Consider the following 13,150-nt stretch of genomic DNA (forward strand, 5'->3'; position numbering starts at 1 on the left):
AGTACTGTGATTAAACACAATAAATACAGTGATGTTTTGAAATAAATTGTGAAGTGTCAAGTGAAATTGAGAAGCTGTTATTTTCAAGACGGACAATCGTCACAAAAAAATACAAACTCGTCGATTCTCTCCAAGGTAAGAATATTTAATCAAACCGCGATTACTACTTCGTCTTCGCTTTGTATTTTTAGTTAATTTGTCACTTATGTAAAACTCGCGTCATCAAATATTTCACTTTGAAGCATTACGTTATAGCCCCCCTAAACGATCAATAATAATTGTACAATATTGTATAGGAAATACACGAATAATCTAAACTTCAATGTAAAATCAAAATTATCAATAATATTATGCAATATAAAATATTATACAATAACATTGACCGTGTAGGGGGGCGCTTGTCTTATAACGCGTCCCTGCCTGCCCGTTGTATCGGACTCGTAAGTAGCGAACTATTTTCCGTTATAACTCGAAAACTAAGCTTCGGACAAAATTTTGCAAAAGGAAAAATCGTCTTAGAATTCGTTCAAGAATATGACATTTCAAGGACATCAGGTTATTTCGAATCACCCTGTATATTCCACTAGAGAATACAGCGAATTACACGAGCAAATTACACGCAAAGGTCGCGAATCTAGAAAAGATTCAACAACGCCAAAAAGAGCGGCGACCAAAGTTCCCCGAGAGGAACAACCAAAACCCAGTCGCCACAGCTACGTACAACAAAGATGAATGCTGCTGGCGGTGTAAGCAGCGAGGGCATACCCGCTGGAACTGCAAGCACACACCTAAGAAATTTTGCTTCCAATGCGGGAAAGACGGAGTGCTGACTAAAAATTGTCACCCTCCAAAGGGAAACGAAACGCGGGTCGGGGGAAAAGCGGCGTACGCCCGGCCCGAATCAAAATAAAGTACACTCCGAGACCGCACGTCCTTCTGAAGATCGAAGGAAAATCCGTTTGGGCTTTGCTTGACTCCGGATCTGAAGCCTCACTGCTCAATAGCGAGACCGCTCAATTAATAAAAAGAAAACCGACCACGACGAGCAAAATAATTCACTTAGCGGATGGTTCAGAAGTAACCATCAATCAGACTGTCCAACTGTCACTGACAATACCAGGAAAGGCAGTTCGTCATGAATTTGCGGTATTACCGTCGCTAAGTACGCCCATTCTTATTGGGATAGATCTTTGGGCTAAATTACAGATTAATTTACCGTCCCCTCCGGCTCAACCGCAATATAAACATTCAACTATTGGCTTCGTTACTGCCGCTCCGGTTCTTGACACAGCAAAAGAACCATACAGGCTAAAAGAATTTCTGAGTAAAGAATTACCAAAATTCGAAAGGATTGAAGGCCCCACAGATCTAATCGAACATATAATTCGACTAAAGCCAGGGCCTCCAATAAAGCAGCGATAGCGGCCACGAAATCCAGCCAAGCAGAAAATTATTGACGACAAAGTCCAGAAAATGGAAAACGAAAGCGTTATTGAAGCATCAACCAGTGCCTGGAGTTCTCCGGTTGTAATAGTCAGAAAAAAAGACGGAACTCACCGATTCTGTATAGATTACAGAAAATTAAATGATGCTTTAGAGAAAGACGCCTATCCATTGCCGCATATAACTGCTACCCTCGAGAAATTAAGAGGAGCCCGCTATCTCTCAACTCTGGATTTGAAAAATGGGTATTGGCAGGTACCCTTATCTAAAGAAAGCCGACCAGTTACCGCATTTACCATACCTGGCCGAGGACTCAAGCAATTTCGGGTAATGCCTTTTGGGTTACACTCGGCACCCGCAACTTTCCAGAAGCTACTCGATACCGTTATAGGACCAGAGCTCGAACCGCACGTGCTAGTCTACCTGGACGACATCGTCGTGGCTAGCCAAACTTTCGAGGAGCATCTAGGTCACTTAGCCGAAGTATTCCGCCGATTACGAAAAGCTAAATTACGGCTCAATCCGGAGAAATGCCAGTTCTGCCGTGAAAGCCTAAGATACCTTGGACATATAGTTGACAAGGAAGGCATCCGCACCGATCCAGAAAAAGTGAGCGCAATTACGAATTGGCCAGCTCCAACAATCGTAAGAAAGATACGGCAATTCATCGGAATGGTCTCCTGGTACCGACGCTTTATCGCAGATTTTTCGACTGTTGCTGCGCCTCTTACGTAATTAACACGCAAAAATGCACAATGGAAATGGACAGAGAAAAAAGAAGCCGCTTTTCAACATCTTAAAAAGGCTTTGACGACAGCACTGGTGCTTGCCTGTCCAGACTTCGCAAAACCTTTCGTGCTGCAAACCGATGCCAGCACTCAAGGCTTAGGGGCAGTACTCACGCAAAACCATGAGAAAGGCGAGCGAGTTATAGCTAATGCAAGCCGAACACTTAATCCGGCTGAAAAGAATTACAGCGCTACCGAGCTGGAATGCCTTGCTGTTGTATGGGGAATTCGTAAAATGCGTGATTACCTCGAAGGGTATCACTTTACCGTATTGACTGACCATCAATCATTACGATGGTTACAACGTTTAGAATCTCCTACCGGACGACTTGGCAGATGGACTTTTGAATTACAGCAATACGATTACAATATTTAATATCGTAAAGGCGCACTAAATCGTGTTGCCGATGCTCTTTCCAGAGAACCAATAATAAATGCCGTCAGTCGAACCACCACTTGCCGATGGTACAATAGAATTAAGGCAGCAGTAAGGAATAAACCTGAAGAACTACCCGACTACAAAATAATAAACAGGCAATTATTTCGGCACATAATTCATGATTTAAACTTCCATGAAACACCAAGTACCGAGCAATGGAAGCAGTGTGTACCGAAGAATCAGCGCCTGTCCGTTCTAAAACGTCTTCATGACGATCCTACGGCAGGACACCTTGGCATCGCCAAGACTATAGCCCGAATTGCGCAAATTTACTACTGGCCGGGTATGTTCCGGGAGATCGCGAAATATGTACGCTGCTGCGAGAATTGTTTGGCATTTAAAACACCACAGGAAAAACTAGCCGGAAATTTACACACCGCTCCAGTGATCGCACCCTGGCAACAAGCTTCCGTCGATTTGATAGGCCCTTTACCGCATTCCAAGCAAGGTCACACATGGCTTTTAACCATACTAGATAGATTCAGTAAATGGATTAAAATGGTTCCATTACGCCGAGCTACCGCAACGAATCTTGCCCGTGAGGTCACAAACCGTTTAATATACCGACATGGCTGTCCTGAGCAAATTATCTCCGATAACGGAACTCAATTTGCGTCCCGTCAATTTCAGGATCTTTTAAAAGATTTCGGCATCGAGCACCGAACAACTCCAGTCTACGCACCGCATTGTAACCCCGTCGAACGAACAAACCGAACCGCTAAGACAATGATTGCTCAATACGTTGGACGGGATCACCGAAATTGGGATGAGCGAATACCAGCATTGCAATTTGCAATGAATACCGCGAAACACGAAGCCACAGGCTTCACACCGGCTTATCTCAATCACGGCCGAGAATTATCTCGACCGCATCCAGAAGACCGGAGTAATAGATGCGAAATAAGAGATCCTGAAAATAGTCGCCGTCAACTAGAAGACGCTTTCAAACTAGTTAAGATACAATTAGCACGCTCCTTTCAAAGACAAGAGCGTCATTATAATTTGAGACGACGAAATTGGCGGCCGAAAATAGGAGAACACGTATGGAAACGTGAACGACCACTATCCGACAAAGCCAAAGCATTTAATGCTAAATTAGCCCCTAAATACATTGGGCCGCTCGAAATCCGAAAGATTATCTCACCGGTAATTGTCGACCTGCGAGACTTCGAAGGCAGATGGTACCGACAAGTACACGTCCAGGACCTCAAACGAGCACCGAAAGAAATAGAAACCGGCGAGGAAATAACCGAATAAAATTTAAGAGCCGACGCCACTGTACCGCGGCCCCCCCCCCCCCCCAGAGTCTGCACCGTTGTATTTGAAAAAAATACATATATATTAAAAATAAAATTTTTCACCTTATAAGAAAGTGCCCCCCTGAGGCGACACCCATGGATTTTCAGGTCCCCGAGATGCTACGCCGTTGTAAACAACCCGTTGCTACGCGGCGTACTCAGCGCGGTAACTACCCCCCGAGTGCGCCCCCTCGCGGTACCCGCGAACTTTAGTATAAATAGCGCGACGTCATACAGAATTTTTAATTCAAAATCTTCGCGTTGCAGCATAAACATACGCCGCAATAAATACACATCTAAAAAATGACTGAATACAAAAATAAAGTGTCAAAATTATTCGGAGCGGTAATGCAAAATTATCAAGAAAAGGTCACCGAGCTCTTCGGAGAAGTTTCCGACAGCTCTGAAGAGGAAGAGACGGAGGCCGCGAACTGGAAGAGGCTTCCGAAGCCCGGAACCTCGGTCCAGCGGTCTGACGCTGACCAACGTAGGAAAGCCGTCTGGTTGACAACGCCGCCACCAATTCAACCACGACGACGGAGCAGCGCAATAACGACCTCCGGACAACGGCAAGCAAGGTCGGAGACCATCCCCGTCGCCAAAACTCCCGCCACCAAACCATCTCTGCGCCGGGAAATTTTGCAACGAGCAATGGCAACAAAGGCAGTCAGCACCAGGCCACTCGAGGCCCTAACTGCCGCCGCCCAAAGGACGTGTACGGTGACGAGAGAGCCGCCGCGGACCACTACCACCCGGACGGAAACCATGGCGAAGAAGCCGACGACGGCGACGGAAAAAACAATCTCAGCCACCCACACCGAGCGTCGAAAGACACCGACGATACCGAGTACAGCCGCCGCCGTCGCTCCGACTAAGGATCCAACCCCGCCGCCACCGATACGGGTACGCCTGGACGACGGGACAGTGGTGAGCGTCCCGTATCACGCCGCTCATCACTCCCGGAAATACCGGGCTTCTACGCCGACGAACCGGTGGCTGATCCGGTTCGACCACGCCGGTCAGCCCCGGTCCACTCGCCGACTCGAGAAAACCGCCGCGAAAGCGACCGAAAAATAATTTTAAGCGTTTCGTTTTTTTTATATAGTCGTTATTTAAAATTAGAGTTTCTTACGTCCGTTCCTATTATCGTTCAACGTTTTTTTGTGTATTCTGCGTTCCAAGTTTTTATATATATATATATATATATATATATATAAAAACTTGGAACGCAGAATACACAAAAAATATATATATATATATATATATTCTGTTAGCATACTAAAGCGTTTACTAATAATATCCCGTCCGTTACCGTCCGTCTTGCGACTAACACTTAAAATTATTTCATACATTTAAATTTTTATTTATTTTGCGATTCATTGTTTGATTAATTATCGTAGTTGTAAGTTTTGCGCATTGTCGTTTCACATGAAGTTCAAATATTAGAGTATTTAATGTTTAATCGTTCTACTAGTGTTTAAGAATAAATTACCGCGCCGTTCCACCGAAAATAAGTTTTGTTACCGTTCTAATAATTTTAAAATAAACGCATCATAAACCGCGTAATTTTTTTTTTTCAAAGCGTTTCCGACTGAGAATTACTATTTACGGAATAGTATGTTTACTTTACGCTTAGCAGAAAAATATGTTTATTTTCTTTTCGAAGGGGGGGAAGTAGTGTAACAGCACGCGCTGTTACTAAGCGTCACGCGGGCTCCACGTGAGCACCCCCATTTAGGGCCGCATTCCGATCCCCCAACTCGAGGGTAAAAGTTCGAGAAGGGGTAGCTGCCGGGTAGGGTAGCACCCTAAGTGGGGGTAGCACGACCGGTATAAAAGCCGGCTCGCGGAACAGATCGAGACCATTCCCCCGAGTACGACTCGGACAAGCCTCAGGACGCACTCTGAAACTCCGGTCGTACTCGCTCCTATCCCGATAGTCGTTCTAGGAGCAGGGCGTTCTCTGCTTCGGTCGGGTGTTCCCGGCGTTCGACTTCCTATACCTCGTCGTTCTAGGGGCAGGGCGTTCTCTGCCTCGGTCGGGTGTTTCCGGCGTTCGACTTCCGACTTCCCGTCGTTCTAGGGGCAGGGCGTTCTCTGTCTCGGTCGGGTGTTCCCGGCGTTCGACTTCCGACTTCCCGTCGTTCTAGGGGCAGGGCGTTCTCTGCCTCGGTCGGGTGTTCCCGGCATTCGACTTCCGATATCCCTTGCACGAGAGAAGTCTCTCACTGTCTTCGGACACAGCGCACCGGCAACCGTCGACGACTCCGCAGAGCTTGGATATACGCGGTATCGCTTATTTTTTATTACTTTGCTCCGTACCGTACGAACCGACCGATTTAAGAATGAAATAGTTTAATTTGTTTATTATTCAGCCAAAGGCGCACCAACGATTTACGCAGTTTATTTTCCGATCAAAGTTCATTCGTTCACAGTTAGAATTATACCGTTGAAACCATTAACTCGTCTAACCGATAAGGAATTATTTATGTACTCATTAATAAATATTTACTTCCGATATTTGTATCCGTTTATACTATTGAGATATTAGATAGTATTAACCGGTTACTTATGTACTCATTTATAAATGTTTTCTCTTTACACGCTCTATTGAATAAATATTTATTTTTCTTTAAATTATTTTTGTTAATTTGGAGTCTCCCGATAAACCACACGAACGAATTCTGGCAAACCGACGTGTTATTCCGCGTCGTAAGAATCCGCTTCGCTAACTACGCACCGTCGTAATTCCGCATCGAAAAATCCGCATACCGTCAAAATTTCGCATCATTACGCACCGCCCGTGAGGCGTGAAAAAACGCACCGTTACAACCTCAATACATGATTGAATCTTTTTTCAAAAATTGCGAACAGTTTTCAATAACATAACCCGTGGTATGTTACTACATGCAATCCGAATTCATTCAATCATATCTGCTCTTGTTGTTGGTTCTTGTTTATAAACAACATTTTTCAAATAACCCCAAAGAAAAAAATCAGGTAAAGTTAAATCAGGCGATCGTGGGGGCCAATGAACTGGTCCATTCCATCCAATCCATCTTGCATTAAATTTGTTGTTCAGAAACGTAGTTACAATTCGTGCGCGATGAGCACTTGCCCCATCCAGCTGTACCCACATGTCTAATCTTGTCCGAAGGTCAGCGAGCAGGTCAGGTAGTTCATCGCGCAACAACTGTAAAATGTTTTCCCCATTCACAGTATCCTTGAAAAAATAAGGACCGATGAGATAACCGTTGACAATTCCGCACCATACATTCACACTCCAACGATGCTGATTATCTATTTGTCTATACCAATGAGGATTCACATCTGACCAGTAATGACAATTATGTCTATTCAGTTCTCCATTGTTTTTGAATGTTGCTTCATCTGAAAAAACATAACATTATAAAAAAATCTCGGGTTATTTTCAAACATTTGTTCTGCCCATTGACAAAACAGCAGACGTACTCTCATATCTTCATCAGTGATAGCCTGAGTCAAAGTGATGTGATATGCATGGTACTTTGCATTCTTTAGCAACCTTAGCGCAGTCTTCCTACAAATCCCAATTTACCTTTCAATCTGTCGACTACTAATTTGTGGGTTCAGGTGAACCCAAGTTTGGTGAAGTTGAATGCGGACTTAGTCCGCATAGACAACTTGACTCACCTGCCCAGAAACGGAGGATCCGTTGAGTCTTCATCACAAATTCTGGTTTTCATTCATTAAATTTCATCAAAAATCACAAAACACGATTTAGTAATCCTAATTGTTGAATTAATAAGGAATAGTATGGCTGATTACACTTCCAATGAAATTGTTGACATTTTACTTGTTCTTGGCGAATGCTATAAAAATTATCGCCAAGCTGCAATTTTATATCGTGAACGATATGGGTATAGACGTTGCTCCAATCATACAACAATTCGCAATATTAAACTGCGAGCTCGCCAAGGTCGTATGAAACGTGACAGGCAAAAGGTCAATTATGATAACGATGCACGATTGGCAACAGTTTTAGCAGCAGTTCACCTGAACCCACAAATTAGTAGTCGACAGATTGAAAGGCAAATTGGGATTTGTAGGAAGACTGCGCTAAGGTTGCTAAAAAATGCAAAGTACCATGCATATCACATCACTTTGACTCAGGCTATCACTGATGAAGATATGAGAGTACGTCTGCTGTTTTGTCAATGGGCAGAACAAATGTTTGAAAATAACCCGAGATTTTTTTATAATGTTATGTTTTCAGATGAAGCGACATTCAAAAACAATGGAGAACTGAATAGACATAATTGTCATTACTGGTCAGATGTGAATCCTTATTGGTATAGACAAATAGATAATCAGCATCGTTGGAGTGTGAATGTATGGTGCGGAATTGTCAACGGTTATCTCATTGGTCCTTATTTTTTCGAGGATACTGTGAATGGGGAAAACATTTTACAGTTGTTGCGCGATGAACTACCTGACCTGCTCGCTGATGTTGACCTTCGGACAAGATTAGACATGTGGGTACAGCTGGATGGGGCAAGTGCTCATCGCGCACGAATTGTAACTACGTTTCTGAACAACAAATTTAATGCAAGATGGATTGGATGGAATGGACCAGTTCATTGGCCCCCACGATCGCCTGATTTGACTTCACCTGATTTTTTTCTTTGGAGTTATTTAAAAAATGTTGTTTATAAACAAGAACCAACAACAAGAGCAGATATGATTGAATGATTTCAGATTGCATGTAGTAACATACCACGGGCTATGTTATTGAAAACTGTTCGCAATTTTTGAAAAAGGATTCAATCATGTATTGAGGTTAATGGTAACGTTTTTGAACAAAATTTATAGATTTGGTCCAAAAGCAGGTTTTCATTGAACAAACACCCCGTCCGTGAGAGGCAAGGGGACTCACGTTAATCAAGCACCCCAAAAGGAACAGAAAACTACTACGTCCACATCGTTGTTCTTGGGTAATGCTAAAAGTAGTGTTAAAATGAAATCACTTGTTTTCGTCTAAAAGTCCCCTATGGTCCACTTTTAGGCCCTAACATGGGTACATATTTTTTACGCAAAATTTTGTGCTCTTTCCAAATCCGGGGTCAAAAATACGGGTTTCCATTGAAAAAACACTTGTTAATCTTAAAATAACTTTGAAAATCGACTTCAAGAGGTCAAGTTCAAGGTCATCAACGGTTGGCTCCCTTTGAACCCTACAACTTTTGTACGAGTTATTTTTCGCTATCACCTATACCTTCGGAGTTATTTGCGTGGATGGATTAAAATGGCCCACCCTGTATATAGATTATTTTACGTTAACAGGTTGAATCTCGTGTCGGTGATCGACACTTTAACTTTTAGTGACGCCGATGACCAGCGACATCGAAATTAAGTACTAAATTTAAGTATTAAAATATTAGGGGTACAAAAAAATTTTAAAGCGTTTTTTTCAAAAAATTTATGATTTATTTGCAGAAATTCAGTAATATAAGGTGTTACTGAAACTAATTGGCTGTCATTTTTAAATTCACATAGGGAGCAAGAAAAATAAAATATTTTTTTGCAAAGGACATTTTGCAGTTTTATTTACATATAAACTAAAAATAATCGAAGATATTTTTATTATTAAATTAACGTTTACAAAAAATTCTGCTCATTTTAGTGGTTTATACATATTTTCGAAATGTGCACTGTCAGAATTATAACAAAAAAATTAAGTAACTTTTGGAAACTATAAAAAACTTTATGTAACAAAAGTTACAGTTATAGTTATAATTTTCGAAAGCGACTTAATTTTTATTATAATTCTGACGGTGCAAGCGTCAAAATATTTACCATTATTTATTTACCAACATTTATTTAATGATAAAAATATTGTTTTTAGTTTATACGTAAATAAAACTACAAAATGTCTTCTGTTAGAAGATATCAGGAGACGCGGTAGTGTCTCCGGCCAAGTTCAAAAAACGACACTACTAAGTCAGGAAAAGAATCTCTGGCAAAGTTCAGAAAATAACACTACTAAGTCTCTTATCCTGCGCGCACAAAGTCGACTTTTCGGGGGTTTGTAGTGAAACCGTGTGAGCTTTTCGGATGCGGTATAGCTCGCCGGAATCCAGGTTTGTTCGGTTGGGGGTGTGTCAAAGAATGTACGCGATTTGTTAATAATAAATAAGAAGACGTGTTTTATTCAATTAATATGTCTGATGACTGTGTGTACATGCGATGTGTGTTTGCGATGTATGTAGCGAGATTTGTATAAATGAGTTGTACGATTGCGATGCGAAAAGTATATACAAGCAACGGCGAAATAAGTAGAAAAGTATCGGTGCGATCGGTATAACAGTAACGGTGAAATAATTATTAAAGCAACGGCGGAATAATTATTAAAGCAGCGTGAAATAAGTATAAAAGTATCGGTGAGATCAATATAAAGCAACGGTAAAATAATTATTAAAGCAGCGTGAAATAAATATAAAAGCAACGGCGAAATAATTATACGGCAACGGCGAAATAATTATTCAAGCAGCGGTGAAGTGATTATAAAAGCAACGGCGAAATATGATAAAGTTTGACGTGAGGCGTCTTAGTGCGATCGGCGGAACGATCAGCGCAGGCGCAGTGTGATCGAGTCGTAACGGTTGGCACACGACGGAGCGCTGGTCGGTGAGTGCGTTCGTAGAGTGTCGCGAGTCCGTTCGATAATAGATCGATGTGGACTATTCGGCGGCGCGGGTTGGTCGACGCGGTTTTGCCTGCCGGACGGATTATGATTCGAAATCCCGGCGAATAAACGCGATATATGGATTAGGATGCCGATTACGCTCGGCAGGAGTACGAGAACGCTCGTACGAAGACGAGAATAGAACGGCAATCCGGCTTGGTGCACGGGAATGCCCGTTGCACGAAGATCGGTGCCTAGCGAGGCCGAGTGCGCTCGGCGGGAGTACGAGGACGCTCGTACGAAGGCGGAATTAGAACGGCGATCCGGCTAGGTACGCGGGAATGCCCGCTATACGAAGATCGGTGCCTAGAGGAGCCAAGTACGCTCGGCGGGTATACGAGTATACCCGTATGCGGAGGCAAGAATACCGAGGACGCTCGGCGGTACACGAGAACATTCGTGTGCTGGAAAAGGCATAGAATCCGAGTACGCTCGGTCGGACTACGAGAACGCTCGTAGAGTGATGTTCGCTGTCTAGCAGCGAACGGGATCTGGTGAGAAGACGTACAGCCGGGCCTCTGTTATACCCGGCTGGCGGCCGACTGAACTCGGATCGGCAAGCATCGGCGGTTTCGGCGGCGGGCCCCCACTAACGGAAATTCGGAACAGTCGGGTGTGGGGGTTCGTTCGGCGATTGACCGCCGTTGTTTTCGATAAAAGTTTTATCGGCGTTCGATGCGCCCTTTGGTGGGCTACGGACGATGGACGGTCCGTAGCCGTAACGATGCAGCTTGCGGGCTGCACCGTTACAGTAGCAACTAAAATATAAAAAATTTTATAAAAACATAGTATATCCTTAAAGGCGGCATCGCCACGACTAATTTGAACAAAAAAAAATTAAAATTGGTCCAGCCGTTTCAGAGATACAAGCGGTCAAAAAGTGATGTTGGTAATGCAAAAATTAAAAAACGTCGTCTCCTTATTCTTCTCTTCTGTCCGCAGGGGCGGATGAAGAATTTACGGGGCCCAGGGTATTATCATTATCATCAAAATTTACGGAAATTTCTCGCACCAGGTGCCAAGAGTCGACAATTTCGACTTCCCCGAGTTGCGCTACGGGAATTCCTCGCACCAGGTGTCAAGGGTTGACGAATTTGACTTTCGCGAGTTGCGCTACAGAAATTTTTCGCATTAGGTGCAAAGGGTCGACGAATTCAACTTCCCCGAGTTGCGCTACGGGAATTCCTCGCACCTGGTGCCAAGGGTCGTCGAATTCAATTTCCCCGAGTTGCGCTACGGGAATTCCTCGCACCAGGTGTCAAGGGTCGACGAATTCGACTTTTGCGAGTTGCGCTACAGGAATTTTTCGCACTAGGTGCAAAGGGTCGACGAATTCGACTTCCCCGAGTTGCGCTACGGGAATTTCTTGCACCAGGTCCCAAGAGTCGACGAATTCGAGTACCCCGAGTTGCGCTACGTGCATTTCTTGCACCAGGTGCCAAGGGTCAACGAATTCGACTTCCCCAAATTGCACTACAAAAATTTCGCAAACACGAAAGAGAGAGAGAGAGAGAAAGAGAGAGAGAGAGAGAGAGAGAGAGAGAGAGAGAGATATGACATATTTTAATATAAAATCTAAAATCTCTTAAAATATTTAGTTATCGATAATCTTACCATAATATTTTTATGCGCAGAATAATAAAACAAATCAATACGTGTAAAAAAACCCATTATTTAAAGAAAAAGTATGCAATTTACAATGTATTTTTTTTAACAATTATGCGTTTTCTTTATACCACTTGACTCTCATTATTCTAATTATAAAAATATTACGGTAAAATTATCCAGAACTTAATATTTTCAGAGATATTTTAATTTAAATTTTATATCGAAATATGCCAGATTAAGATATAAAATAACTCGATAAGTATTAAAAAGAACTTTTGCAAAGTATAAAAAAGAAAATTATATTCTTTAATCTTGTTAATATTTTATTAACAAATAAACTGTCATGTAATAGAATTTTATTAGTATTAATGAACGAAGCACATCTCATTGACGTCGACATCAATCCAGTCGCAAAACTTATAATGTAAAATAATTTAGTTAATATGTTATTAAATTAATATAAATGTTACATTCGAAATGTAGAAAAATAATTGATAAATAATTTAATAAATTTTGTCACATAATTAATTTTGCACATTTCTGTACATTTTTATATTAACTTAATTACATATTAACTAAACTATTTTACATTATAACACGTCTTGTGTTTTATATAGTATTTATGTCATGTGAAACAGATGTTTTATTAGTAATATTAGAAAATAACTAATTACATAAGTCTTGCGTTTGATATCACAGTTACGTTATGTGAAACACAATAAGTATCCTTTTGAATGTTCTAACTTAATTATTTTATGTTTCATATGTCGCTGATTTGATATCATAGTTTATATCATAGTTTATATAAGTGTTATATCCGAAATGTACAACAATATTTAAAAAATAATTT

The 13,150-nt window shown here is 42.0% G+C and overlaps 2 pseudogenes; one reads left to right on the top strand and one right to left on the bottom strand.

The window, feature by feature from the left end:
- Positions 1-6,088: 6,088 nt before the first annotated feature.
- LOC136998993 (uncharacterized) lies at positions 6,089-7,693 on the bottom strand (annotated as a pseudogene).
- Positions 7,694-7,928: 235 nt separating this feature from the next.
- Positions 7,929-8,819, top strand: LOC136998994 (uncharacterized; annotated as a pseudogene).
- Positions 8,820-13,150: the final 4,331 nt, after the last annotated feature.

Source organism: Linepithema humile, chromosome 3, assembly GCF_040581485.1.
Source record: "Linepithema humile isolate Giens D197 chromosome 3, Lhum_UNIL_v1.0, whole genome shotgun sequence".
In the NCBI taxonomy this organism is placed as follows: Eukaryota; Metazoa; Arthropoda; class Insecta; order Hymenoptera; family Formicidae; genus Linepithema; species Linepithema humile.